General features: G+C 35.9%; 1 protein-coding gene across 3 annotated transcripts in view; it reads right to left on the bottom strand.

Moving 5' to 3' along the window:
• The window catches only part of NUBPL (NUBP iron-sulfur cluster assembly factor, mitochondrial), a 211,873-nt gene that overhangs the window by 104,670 nt on the left and 93,299 nt on the right, over positions 1–13,904 (bottom strand). The window contains exon 1 of one of the 3 annotated variants that reach the window (XM_070587614.1): positions 4,543–4,652. The exons of 1 other annotated variant lie outside the window; for it this stretch is intronic. The gene's annotated coding sequence lies outside the window, so the exon portion shown is untranslated. Of the gene's footprint in view, positions 1–274; positions 529–4,542; positions 4,653–13,904 lie in introns of those variants that run through there. One more of the 3 variants, XM_070587608.1, reaches the window with a different exon arrangement.

Genomic DNA, 13,904 nt, shown 5'->3' with positions numbered 1-13,904 from the left:
CATTTTATCAATTCTCTTTATAATCAAGGCAGCATTCTGCATGCTTCCCACTTTTGTCAGAGGTACAGTTAGAGCCCGTCCTTACAGGAACTGACTGTCCCAGGACCTCTACTGCCTCCCCCTCGTAGAAACTTCTCCCTGGTAGACACACAAAGAAGGAAATGGGAAGAGTTTCCCTGCGTCATCAGACACAAAAGAATACTTAAGCATCTTTGTTTTATCAGTGAGACACTGGCCAAGTTAAATTACAACAATGACTTCAATTTCCTCCTACCTGTCTCTCCTTTCTCTTTCTTGCTACTTCCTTTCTTGCTCTCTTTCCAGATTCAGGCCTGGAGTTAAACCAGATGCTCTGTTTTTCTCTAATTGTCCTCACTTCTTTATTTGGATACCAGAAAAATCGTAAATGAAATCTGTTGTTTCACTCCATTTGGATTGAACAGCCAAACTGTGCCCTCCCCCGATTCTGTGTTCTGAAAGTAAGAATTCTGATTCTCAATGTTCACTGCTGAGAATGAAAATTAATGTGAAGGGACAAAAACAGGACAAGGTCCCACCCCTCTCCTTAGGAAGCACTTGAGCCAATGACAGGGAAGTAAAACTGGCAACCTAAGCCCACAGCGTCAATCATTCCTAGAGCGTGGGTTAGCCTACAAATGGGCTGTAACATGTTTTTCACTCAGATGAAAAGATCCATCCAAAGTAAACAAAGGCTTTGAACTGGGAAGAAAGGCGAAGGTCAGAGATGAGAAACCTAATACTGTACTGAAAAGTTCTAGGGAAGAAGGACATGTAACTAGATAGGTGAAGAAGCCTAATCTTGCCAAAGGGGAGATCCAGGGTGAAGAAATAGCTAATGATACACCAAACGGGAGAAGGGGAGGTGACATGCTAGTTCCTGCATCTAGGACAGAGCAAGAAGTGACTGAAAGGCCTAAAACCTAAGGAAGGAATTCATGGCCAAGAATAGTAAAATACCTTCATCTTACAAAGGTACCAGACTAGGGCTGATCCAAGAAGGCCTATCACCGATGTAGAGCAGAAGAGAATCTGGCCCAGCTATACACAATCAGAGGGCTGCGGCAGGAGCTCTTCCCTGGGTGTCAGGTTAGAAACGAAGCTCCGAGAATCAGGGCCCTCCCAGCCTTACCAATTGTTCCATCCTCAAACTACACAGAACAGGAAGTGAGAAATTCAGTGGTTGACACTGGGGAACAATAACTCTCCTTTTTTTATACTGTTGTTGCTTTGCTTTATTTCTATTGTTTTCTTGACAAAATTACCAATTTAAACCTTCAGGTCACTAAGCAGTTTTATCAGGTGAAAAGTATCTTTACACTTGTATTTATAGGCACCAGAACACAAGAGTAAATTGGTAAGGTAATGACACTGACCAAATCTACTCTAACACTTGAGAAATTTGGCATAAATAACAAATTTATGGGGGTGAGAGACCGGGACAGTTGGTGGCAGTCTAAAAATCTGTAATAGCTTTCTGTCTTAGATATCTACAATAGCAACATGTAAAAAAAGAACATTACAATATTCAAAGCTGCATTTATAAGCACTCAGTCACAGTGAGTTGAAGGTACTCATGTAAGTCATCTCTGATAATTAGCAGAAAAAGAAGGGCATTTTTGTAGGAGGAAATAACAAGCAATTAATATTAACAAGCTGTTTCTAACTCCCTCTGAGAACTTATTCTCTTTCAATGCTGACCACAGGGCTCCTTCCAAGACATGGAACCTCAATGAATCTGTGAAATCTAATATCCTATAACAATACCACCAACTTGAACAGTCAACACTACATATACTCAGCCTTGTTCTCTAAGTTCCAACTTTGACTGCCTTAAATAAAACACTGTAAAACTGTGTTATTTTATAATTTTGAACTACACCTTACACATCCTTTTGTCCTCAGCATCTAACCAATGCCCCAAACATAGTAAGTAGCCACTAAATGTCTGCAGCTGAAGATGACAAAAAGTCCAATGACATTTTAAAAGTACAGCAATAATTATCTGATGCCAGCTCAATAAATAATTGTTAAATGAATGAATACATTTATAGCGATCAAAAGAAACCCCTGCTAGACGAATGGATAAAGAAGATGTGGTACATATATACAATGGAATACTACTCAGCTGCAAAACAGAACAAAATCATTCCATTTGCAATAACATGGATGGACCTTGAGAGAATTATGTTAAGTGAAATAAGCCAGCAAGAGAAAGATAATCTGTGTACGACTCCACTCATATGAGGAATTTAAAACTATGGATCAAGAACAGTTTAGTGGATACCAGGGGAAAGGTGGGGTGGGGGGTGGGCACAAAGGGTGAAGTGGTGCACCTACAACATGACTGACAAACATTAATGTACAATTGAAATTTCACAAGATTGTAACCTATCAATAACTCAATAAAAAAATAAAAACTGGAAAAAAAAAAAAAGAAACCCCTGCTATAGATTAATCAAACTGAACTATTTTACTAGATAATACTGCCTCAGAAAAATATTTCAAAGAACTGGCTTTAGTTATATTTTCTCTTTATTTCCTTGTTCACTAATCTATTGTTTTAAAAAGAGAAAGGAGAATTCAAAACTAGGCTTAACATACTTGACTCATTAGCCTCAGATTAAGGTTCCAAAGAAATCTAAGAGTAATAACTGAATTATAGTATATAGAAACTTTGCTTCATTTTTAAAGGGTTTTTAAGAAAAAAATTATGTCTTAGGTGCCTGAAAGACTACTGTCCTGTCCAACTGAATTAATTAGTGTGCTTCGTTTCTTAATACTTCACGGAGGCCTAATAAAGTATTTTTAAACATGAGAACTGCTAAGTACCTGATGATGCAAAAATCATGAGAGGCATGAATAAGAAGGTCAGATGCCCACAACTGACCATGAAGACATTCAATAACTTCATCTATGGTTAATGCATAGTCTGTGAACCTTCTCCACGCAAGGCAATAAATTTCTTTGGTATATTTAGATATGGCTAACTTAATTATCTTAAGAACATCATTTAATATTTTATCTCTTTGCCTAAGTGTCTGGGCACCTCTGGAACTTAATATATCATACTATAAATCTGGATAAGGAAGGTAATTTATATTAGTTATATAATGTCAAAGGAAGAAAAATGGATAATTTCCTTAGAAACTGTTTAAAGTATGAATGACTAAAAGAAGGTCGTTTGAAGTAATTTTCTCATGCCTCCATGTATCTTAAGAGTCAGAAAACCTCTGGATCTAGTACCAATGCCAAAGAAGAAGGACTTAGATGTGACTCAGCTAAGTACAGATGCTTTACAACTACTAATATTCAGAGTTAAACATTAAATTGTTCAACAGTCTAAAGTGAATTATAGTGATAATTGGTATAACAATATTTTTTTTGTAGAGCATACTGTTTGAAATTAAGTAGGTTATAGATTTTAAAATACATTTTCTTATATTGACTTTATACTGAAATGGTACTGGTTATAAAACTTCTCATATATTTTTTATGCAACACATTGTCCAAAACTTAATAGATCTCTGTTCCCTCAAACATTAAATACAGAAAAGAATTTCGTTGTTAATTATCCTGTTAAATACTGGGAAAAAGACAGCTATTATAGCTTTTTGTATAATCACATGCCATTTGAGAAATGATGTATCAAACTCCTTTGGCTCTTCCCATGAGAGGTGCTTAGCGGACTCAAAAGTTTTTCTTCATTTTCATTACAGCATTAAGGAGAGTTTAGCCCACACTCAAAAGCAAAATTCTTTAGGAAACCAAAGGCTGAGAACATTCCTTATTCAGAAGTGAAATTCCATTGTCAGGGAAATCACTAATACCAACTATCAAGGGAAAATGTCTCATTCCTATTGCAGGATCAGCTAAAGTGAAACTGCTTCTTTAGTTGCTAGGAAACAACCAACTCATTATATGCCATTATGAGAACCCTAGAGAAGAAAACTGGCATCTGCTTCACATTTGGGGATACTGGAGATTGAACTAAAAGCACTGAAACTGCTGCCAAAACCCCTGGTCTCCAGGGTTTACATCGGGACCACAGCAGGTGCTGACACGAGACTAGCCTTTGAAGTTTTCCTTTCTGTAGCTCTTTTTCTAATAACTAGAATTTTTTCTTAATATTCCACATTTTCAAACTCAAAGACAAGACTTCCTCATTTGAGTTACACTAATTACATCTATGTTGAGCACAACTTAGAAGAAAAAAAATACTACTCAGGAATCCTAATAACAGAAAAATTTAAAACTAATATTAGTTATTCATTGAGTGAAATGTACTAGATGCTTATGTCTTTAATTATTTAAAGTCAAAATGGAAAATAAAACTGTTTCAAAAATCAGGAGAATAAAAAAGAAGACATACTGATAAATCCAGTACTCAAAATGACATTCTAGCATTTATCTGTCTAGTTTTCCTAATTGATCATAAAGTTTAACTTCTCTTTTTACAGCCTGGCATGCTTTTTCACAATGCATCACAAAATGCATTCATGAACATATACTATAGTTACTCACCAGTCTCTTCCCTTTCTTTTAGCAGAGGAGGTTGGAAGGAGGTGGGGTGAAACTACGCAGATAAATTACTAGACATTGACAAGCTGAAACCATGAGACTCCCTAGAGTACTGCTTCTGTATCCAGAAAAATAAGTTATCCTTCAGAAGAAGCTGCAGAGGTTGGCAGAAGAAGTTGACAGACCATCTTCCTTCACCAAATTACCAAGAATGATCCTGGTAGGGCTCCCACACCCTAATACAATCTTTGCCCCACCTCCCACTCTAATGCACGCCTCATTTCAATTACACCTGCCACTCTCGGCTAACTAATGTTCCCTCGATATTACTTCATACTTTTATTCTCAAACAACTCAGCTCCGCTCCACCACCATACCTACCTTCTCCCGACCTGACTCTTACCCACCTTCCTCTGTGTCTTATGAAACATCACTTCCACTTAGGGTTGCCAGATTTAGCAAATAAACGTAAAGGACCCTCACTCAGTTAGTTTGAATATCAGATACACGACGAATAAATTTTTAGTGTGAGTATGTCCCAAGCAATACTTGGGACATACCTGTACTGAAAAATTATTCACTGTGTATCTGATATTCCAACTTAACTAAGTACATCCTGCACTTTTATCTGGCAACTCTATTACCTCCCCTCTGTGAGAAACCTTGGTCCTGGACAATTTTCTCACTTTAGTAGAAACCTGCCTTTCCTCAATAATATCTCATTTCCAAATTCCATCTATTAAAAAGAAAGAAAGAAAGAAAGAAAAGCCTAACTTTTCTACTGTCCCTCCTTCTCTGAACAAAATCAATTTATCTGTCACTTTTTACCCCTGTTCTTCTCACAGCTACTGAATCGCCTCTTCCCCATCACAGGTGATTTTCAATTATTTGATGCCTCCAATTTTTCCCAGCTTCCTGGTCCCTCCTGACAACCTGTCTTCCTGGAAATCAAGCCTTGACTTCAAGGTTTCCCTCATTAATGGAAGTTTTTCCCCTTTGGACTTTCTGCCATGCTAATCCTGTATCCAACGATGGGTTTGCCCATGTCGGCTTTCATGCTTCAGAGAGTTGCGAAAGACAGACAAAAAAACTTGGCAAAACTAAAAAACTATGATATTTAGCATCCAGTGGGGCTTTCCTGCTACACAGCAATCCTTCATTTCAATCTTCATCTCTTTTTTATTTTTATTTTTTTTTAGGAAGATTAGCCCTGAGCTAACATCTGACACCAATCCTCCTCTTTTTGCCAAGGAAGATTGTCCCTGAGCTAACTAACATCTGTGCCAACCTTCCTCTATTTTATACATGGGATGCCTGCCACAGCATGGCTTGATAAGCAGTGCATAGGTCCATGCCTAGGATCCAAACTGGCGAACCCCAGGCCACTGAAGCAGAGTGCCCAAACTTAACCACTACACCACCAGGCTGGCCCCTCGAATCTTCATCTCTTTTTTTTAATTCCTCTGACAGCAACTAAAAAGCACTGCCTCTGGATCATCATTTGCCTGAACCTGATTTCAGAACCACCAGAATTAGTGAGAGTCACTTACCAGGGATAATCTGTGAAAACTGCAAACTCCTTGGCCCTCCCCTCAGACCTACTGAACAAAAATCTTCAACTGGGGAATGGAACAGGTAGGCTATAAATCTGAATTTTCAACTAGCTCCTCAGATAATTTTTATGAATACTGAAATGTGTGAATCAAATTGGCTCTATCGAGTAAACTCACTATCTTTCTCCTTCCACTGAGAAAAGCAAAGAAATAATAACTTTTTTCAACCTCTTTTTAGTGCCAGGTTCAATGGGGTTCCCTCATCTGATCTTCTTTCCATTCTACTCACCAAATTTGGAACCACAGATTTATTTTCCAAAAATAACTCATTTATATAATCTTTTAATCCAATTCCCTTTGCCTCTTTCATATTTCTCTTTAAATAATCTTCTCATTTTCTAGAATCTTCAGTCTCTCTTCATTGTATTCTATACCCCGAAAAAGATATGGCTGTCCCTTTTGGAAAACAAATGAAAGGGCTTTCAGCAGCCAGCCCCGTGGCCTAGTGGTTAAGTTCAGCATGCTCCACTTCAGTGGCCCAGGTTCAGTTCCTGGGCACAGACCTACACCACTCGGTGGCAGCCCTGTTGTGGTGGCTACCCTCATACAAAATAGAGGAAGACTTATTGGCACAGATGTTAGCTCAGGGTGAATCTTCCTCAGCAAAAAAAATTAAAAAGAAAAGAAAAGGGCTTTCATTTGATCCATCCTAGTTTCCTTTCCTTTTCCCCACCTCCCAAGCCCCAGCCCCCTGCATGGCCTATTTTATCTAATAAGCAGAATACACCTTTACCCTCATGGCCTCACCATAAATCCATTTTTAAATCCCTATAATCTGACTTTTTTCATTCACGTTCTAAAGGATCACAAATGGCCACTGAACATCTTTTATCTCCTTGCCCTTTTTTAATCTTCATTCTCACTGATCTTCATTCTTAACACTCTGCAAACCAGTGGTTCCCAAACTTGTCTACACTGTGGAATCAGCGGGACTGCTCCAAAAAGGCTGGTGCCTGGGTCACACACCAAGAGTTTGTGATGTAATTGGTCTAGAGAAGGACCCAAAATTTGAAATTTTTAAAAGATCCCCAGATGATTATAATATGTTGGATAACATTGCTCCAAACACCTGATCTTCATGACATTAGTATCCTTAGTTCTTTTCCTATTTCTTGAACTATTTCTTTTCCTCTTTACTAACTCCTTTTCCTCCCACAAAATCACCCATCCCAAAGTAGGAATGCTAACCAAAGAGAAGTCCCCAACCCATTACTCTTCTCTTATAATTAATATAATTCAAGCCTGAAAATATAAAAGATGTCTTGGGAGGATAGCGGTGATGACGATAATAATGATGATACCTAATATCAACAAATCTAATATTCCACTGATCATAAGATGTATCATTATTTTATGAAGCACTAAAACAGAAAAAACACGTAAGATGAGGAAGAATCTAATAGGAGAACCCTTCATAAAGCTGAGACCCCAAAGGACTATGCTCTCTTAACCTGAAAGTAAATGAATTACAAATCCACAATGTAGAAATAAATTTCAAAGAAATGTGCATCTCTCTACTTGGGCCCTGGTAGAAAGCAGAAAAATATCTTCTTAAAAAGATGAATCACAAGTTGGTACCCATGCAGATTTCCAATCTGAATACATACCATCAGAGTGGTCCCAAACTCCAACAGAGAAGTCAATTTAAAGTTGCCTTAGGTTGAAAGTGATTGGAGAAACAACACAAAACCTCTCTGAAAGAAGCTGCCTTTAAGCCAGGGATAAAGGAATTCTAAAAAGCCGTCACTTGTAAGATGTATCCTGATTAGAGAAATGTTAAAATAAATATTTTTAAAAACCAGCTAATTTGTATTCAGATTGACCATCCAATAACAACAGGGCACACTTACATGACACATACCATAGTTTCTAAACATATTGCACATATTAACTTGTTTAATCTTCACAAGGAGGTAGCCACCATTGGCCCTATTCTATGGGTGAGGAAACTAAAGTCCACAGAGGTTTCGCCCCAGGACATACAGCTATTAGATGTGCAGTAGAGACTGGACTTAGGCAGATGTGGCTCCAGCGTCCATGGCCATAGCTACCAAGCTATGGACATAGTTCTGGAGAATATCAATAGTTAAGGGGTAGACAGAGAAAAAGAACCCAAAGATCTAAAGGAAATTATGCAAGCTGCCAGAGAAAATAGACACATCACTCACAGAGGAATAATTACAGAAATTATGGCAGATTTTTCATTGGAAATATTGAAAGGCAGGAGACAATGGAACAGCATCTTTAAAGTGCTTAAGAAAAAAATGACAACACAGGATTCTATACGCAATGAAAGTAAAAAGGAAAAATAAAGACATTTCCAATAAATGAAAGTTGAGAAAATTCTTCACCAGTAGACCCACATCACAAAAAAGACTAAAGAAAGTTCTTCGAGATAAAGAAAAATAACAGATGAAACTCAAATCTAAAGAAATGAAAAGCACAGAAATAGCAAATTTGTGGGTAAATACAAAAGCTTGTTTTTCTTAATTTCTTCAAAAAATAACTGTTTAAATAAATTCATAACATTATATTGTGAGAATTATAATGTATATATATTTAAAATATATCACAATACATAAAGGACGGAAGGTAGTAAACAGAATTATACTGTAATAAGGTAATTGATTTTATATAAAGCAGCACAATATAAACCTTAAGAAGACTGTGAAAAGTCAAGAAATCATATTGTAATCCCTAAAGTAGCTACAGAATAATAACATGAAGAGGTATGGCTAAAAAGCCAATCGAAGGGTTTAAATGGAGTGCAAGAAATATTTCATTTATCCAAAATAATACAGGAAAAGAAAAACAAAGGAAGAAAGAAACAGACGGAACAAATGGGAAAAAACTCAAAATGGTAGACTTAAACCCAACCAACCATACCAATGTTACAGTAAATGTAAATGGACTAAGCACTCTAATTAAAAGGCAAAGATTATCACACTGGGTAAAAGAGCACAATACACATAAATATTGTATATGAGAGATCCACTTTAAATATAACAAAATAGAAGGTTAAAAGTAAAAGGATAAAAAAGATATTTCATGGAAACAGTATGTACCAGAAACCAATGTGGCTATATTAATAACAGATAAAGTAAACTTCAAAATTTTTTTAACAAGAGAGTTTACCCGAGATAAAGAGGCACATTTACAACAATAAAAAGGTCAATTCACCAGGAAGACATAACCATTCTAATTGTGTATCAAGAGCTTCAAAATGTATGAAGCAAAAACCAAAATAAAGGGAGAAATGAACAGTCCCACAACCAGAGTTGAAGATTTTAACACTCCTCTCTCAGTAATTGATAGAATAATAGACAAAAAAATCAATAAAGATATAAAAGCTTTGAAAAACACTGTCAACCTGACTTAAATGATATTTATAGAAGATTAACCACAACAACTACAAAATACACATTCTTCCTAAAAGCACATGGAACAACTGCAAAGATGGACCATATGGTCCATAAAGTAAGTCTCAAAAGAATTTTTTCCAGTAGTTTTAATGAGATCATAGTGATTTATAACATCATGTAATTTCGTGTTTACATTATTATTTATCAATTTCTGAATAGACTTCACTGTGCTCACCAGCAGTAGTCTAATTTTTGTCTGTCACAGTACATATGTGCTCATTTACCCCTTTCGCCCCACCTCTAACACCCTTCCCCTCTGGTAATCACTAATCTGTTCTCTTTCCAAAAAAAATTTTTTAAGGATTGGTACCTGAGCTAACATCTGTTGCCAGTGTGTTTTTCTTCTTCTTCTTCTTTTCACCAAAGCCTCCCAGTACATAGTTGTATATTCTACGTGTGAGTGCTTCTGGTTGTGATATTTGGGACACCGCCTCAGCACATCCTGATGAGTGGTGCTAGGTTGATGCCCAGGATCCGAACTGGTGAAACTCCAGGCCACCAAAGCAGAGCGTGTGAACTTAACCACTTGGCCACGGGGCCGGACCCTCAAAAACTTTTAAAGATTGACATTTTATGGGGTAAATTCTCTAACCAAAACAAAACTACACTAAAATAAATGCCATTAAGTTATTAAAAAGATTCTTGAATGTTTGTAAAATAAAAAACATACTATAAATATCCATAGGTAAAATAAAAAGAAATTATAAATTATTCCAAGTTGAATGATAATGAAAACACAACAAACCACAATTGGCAGGATTCTAGGCAATGACTAGGGATAAATTATAGCCTTAACTATTTATAATAAAAAATAAGAAATGTTTGAAATTAATTATCTAAGTTACTACCTTAAGAAGCTAGAAAAAGAAGAGCAAATTAAGCCTGAAGTAAATAAAAAAGTAAAAAGAAACAAAAGAAAGAAAAAATAAAAGAAAATAATGATACAGGAGAAAACAATGAAATAAGAAATAAATATAAAATAGAGAATTTAAAACACCAAAAGTTGATCTTTTGAAAAAATTAATAAAATTGATAAGTCCTTAGCGAGAAAAACCAAGAATAAAAGAGAGAAAAAACATATTACCAATAGTAGGAATAAAGAGGGAATATTGCTAGATTTTATATCCTATTTAACAAGGTAATAAGGCAATATTATGAACAAACTTCACGTATATATTCTGCAACTCAGGTGAAATGAACAAGTTCCTCTACAACACAGCAAAAGTAAAACAAGATGAAATTACAGATCTGAGTAGAATTAGCCCTCAGAAATGTTCTCTCTACCCAGGAGAGAAAATAAAAAGACACTCCAGCCCCAGATTTCCTTGGTAAATTCCATCAAATACAAACTTTAAACCAAAGCTAATAATTTTACTCCAACTCTTTCACAAAACAGAAGAGGAGGGAAGTACTTCTGAACTCATTTTTTGAGGCCAAGATAGCTGTCATACAACACCTGAAAAAAACATTACAGGAATAATAAATTACAAACCAGTATGCCTCATAAATATTGGTGTAGAACTCCTTCATAAAATATTACCAAACTGAATCCAGCAATATATTAAAAATAATTACAATATTATTTATTGTAATTAAAGTGTCATGACCAGGAAGAATTTATCTCAGGAATGCAAGGTTGGTCTAACACCAGAAAATCAATCAATGTAAAGCACCACAATAATAGAATAAAGGAGAAAAACCACATGATCACTTCAATAAATGGACAAAAAAAGCAACTGAAAAAATTCAATGCCCATTCACAATAAAATTGTTGCTGACAGCAGCAAACAAAGAAACAGGAAGGAACTTCCAAAACCTGAGAGAGGGCATCAATGAAAACCTACTGCTATCATCATTCTCAATGATGAAATATTTAATGTTACCTACTCCCTAAATCCAGATGAAGACAAGGATGTCTGCTCTCATCTTTCTTGTTCAACATTATACTGGCAGTACTAGCCAATGCAATAATAAGACAAGAAAATGGAATAAAAGGCATATAATGGAAATGAAGCAATGAAACTGTTTTACTTGAAGACAACATCATGTGTGTAGAAGGCACCAAGAAAGCTACTAAACCACTACTTAAAAACAGAAATTTAGCAAAGTCACAGAATACAAGGTTAATAAACAAAACTAAATAGTATAAATTTTATGTGCTAACAGCAAACAATCTGAAATTAAAGATAAAAAATATTCTATTCACAGTATCATCAAAAACCACAAAATACTTAGAATAAATCTAACAAAAGACATACAAGACCCATACAATGAAAATTACATATTACTCCAAGAAATTAAAGAAAATCTAAATAAATGTAGAAACATACCAAGCTCATGAATTAGAACACTCAATGTTCTCAGTATCTCAACGCACCTAAAACCGCTCTATACGTTGAATACCATCCTAATGAAAATGCCAACATGCTTTTCTGCACAAAATAAGTTGAATCCAAAATTTATATGGAAATGTAAAAGAACCTAGAGTAGCCAAAACAATCTTGAAAAAGAAAAAAGTTGGAGGACTCACACTTTCTGATTTTAAACATTCTATACAGCTATAATCATCAAGACAGTATAGTTTTACTCTAAGGATCAAACTAGATCATGGAACACAATAGGGTGTATAGAGACAGAGCCATACACCTATGCTCAACTGATTTTCATCTAACATATCTAGTCAATTCAACAGGGCAAGCGAAGTCTTTTAAACAAATAATGCTGGAACAAACAGATAAACTATTACAATGTGTGTTTTCCAACAACCAAGCAATCAACTCAATTCAGACATTACCAAGAGATAGCATCAGATCCCACAGGTTAAGGAGTTAGTCCAACAAGACTGCTCCCACTTCAGAGATCAACTGCAAGTCTAGATTGTTACCTGTGCTTCTAGACTGACTGGCTATAAATCTGAGGTTTTCATCACCTGCTTCTCAGGTTCAATTAATTTGCTACAGCACCTCACAGAACTCATAGAAACATTTACTTATATTTACCAGTTTATTATAAAGGGTATTATAAAGGATACACAATTGTCCCATTTGCAACAACATGGATGGACCTTGAGGGTATTATGAAATAATCCAGAGAAAGACAATCCCCATATGATTTCACTCATATGTGGAAGATAAACAAACACATGGATAAACAGCCAGATGAAGGGGTACACAGGCAAGGTCCAGAAAGACCCTGAGCACAGGAATTTCGGTACACATGGAGCTAGGGTGTAAAACCCACCCAGCATGTGGATGTGTTCACCAACCCAGCAGCTCATCAAATAATGTTCAAGAGGTGTTTGGGGGGTTTTTTTCTCTTAGATTTTTTTTCAATTATATTATTGAGGTCATATTGGTTTATAACATTGTGTAATTTCAGGTGTACATTATTATATATCAGTTTCTGTATAGACTGCATTGTGCTCACCACCAATAGTCTAGTTTTTATCCATCACCATACATATTTGCCCCTTTACCCCTTTTGCTCACCGCCCCTAACCCCTTCTCCTTCTGGTAACTACTAATCTGTTCTCTTTATCCATGTGTTTGTTTATCTTCCACATATGAGTGAAATCATATGGGGATTGTCTTTCTCTGGATTATTTCACTTAACATAATACCCTCAAGGTCCATCCATGTTGTTGCAAATGGGACAACTGTGTATTTTTTATGGCTAAGCAGTATTTCATTGTATATATACAGCACATCTTCTTTATCCATTCTTCCTTAGAAGGGCACTTGGGTTGCTTCCACATCTTGGCTATTGTGAATAATACTGCAATGAACACAGGGGTGTATAAATCTCTTTGAATTGTTGATTTGATGTTCTTGGATAAATACCCAGTAGTAGGACAGCTGGATAGAATGGTATTTCTAATTTTTTGAGAAATTTCCATAGTGTTTTCCATAGTGGCTGTACCAGTTTGCATTCCCATCAGCATTCTCCATACCCTCTCCAACATTTGCTATTTTTCGTCTTGGTAATGATTACAGCCATTCTGATAGGTGTAAGGTGATATCTCATTGTAGTTTTGATTTGCATTTCCCTAATAATTAGTGACGTAATTAGTGACATTGAACTTCTTTTCAAGTGCCTGTTGGCCATCAGTATATCTACTTTGGAAAAATGTATGTTCATATCCTACACCCATTTTTGGTTCAGGTTGTTTTTTTGTTATTGAGTTGTATGAGTTCTTTATATATTTTGGAAAATGTCTATTCGTATCCTCCACCTATTTTCAGATCAGGCTGTTTGTTGTTGTTGAGCTGGATGAGTTCTTTACATATTATGGAAATTAACCCCTTGTTGGATATATGATTTGAATATATTT

Source organism: Equus przewalskii, chromosome 1, assembly GCF_037783145.1.
Source record: "Equus przewalskii isolate Varuska chromosome 1, EquPr2, whole genome shotgun sequence".
NCBI classification, from domain to species: Eukaryota; Metazoa; Chordata; class Mammalia; order Perissodactyla; family Equidae; genus Equus; species Equus przewalskii.
Note: the sequence above shows the minus strand (reverse complement) of the source record. Positions and strands in the feature narration are given on the sequence as shown.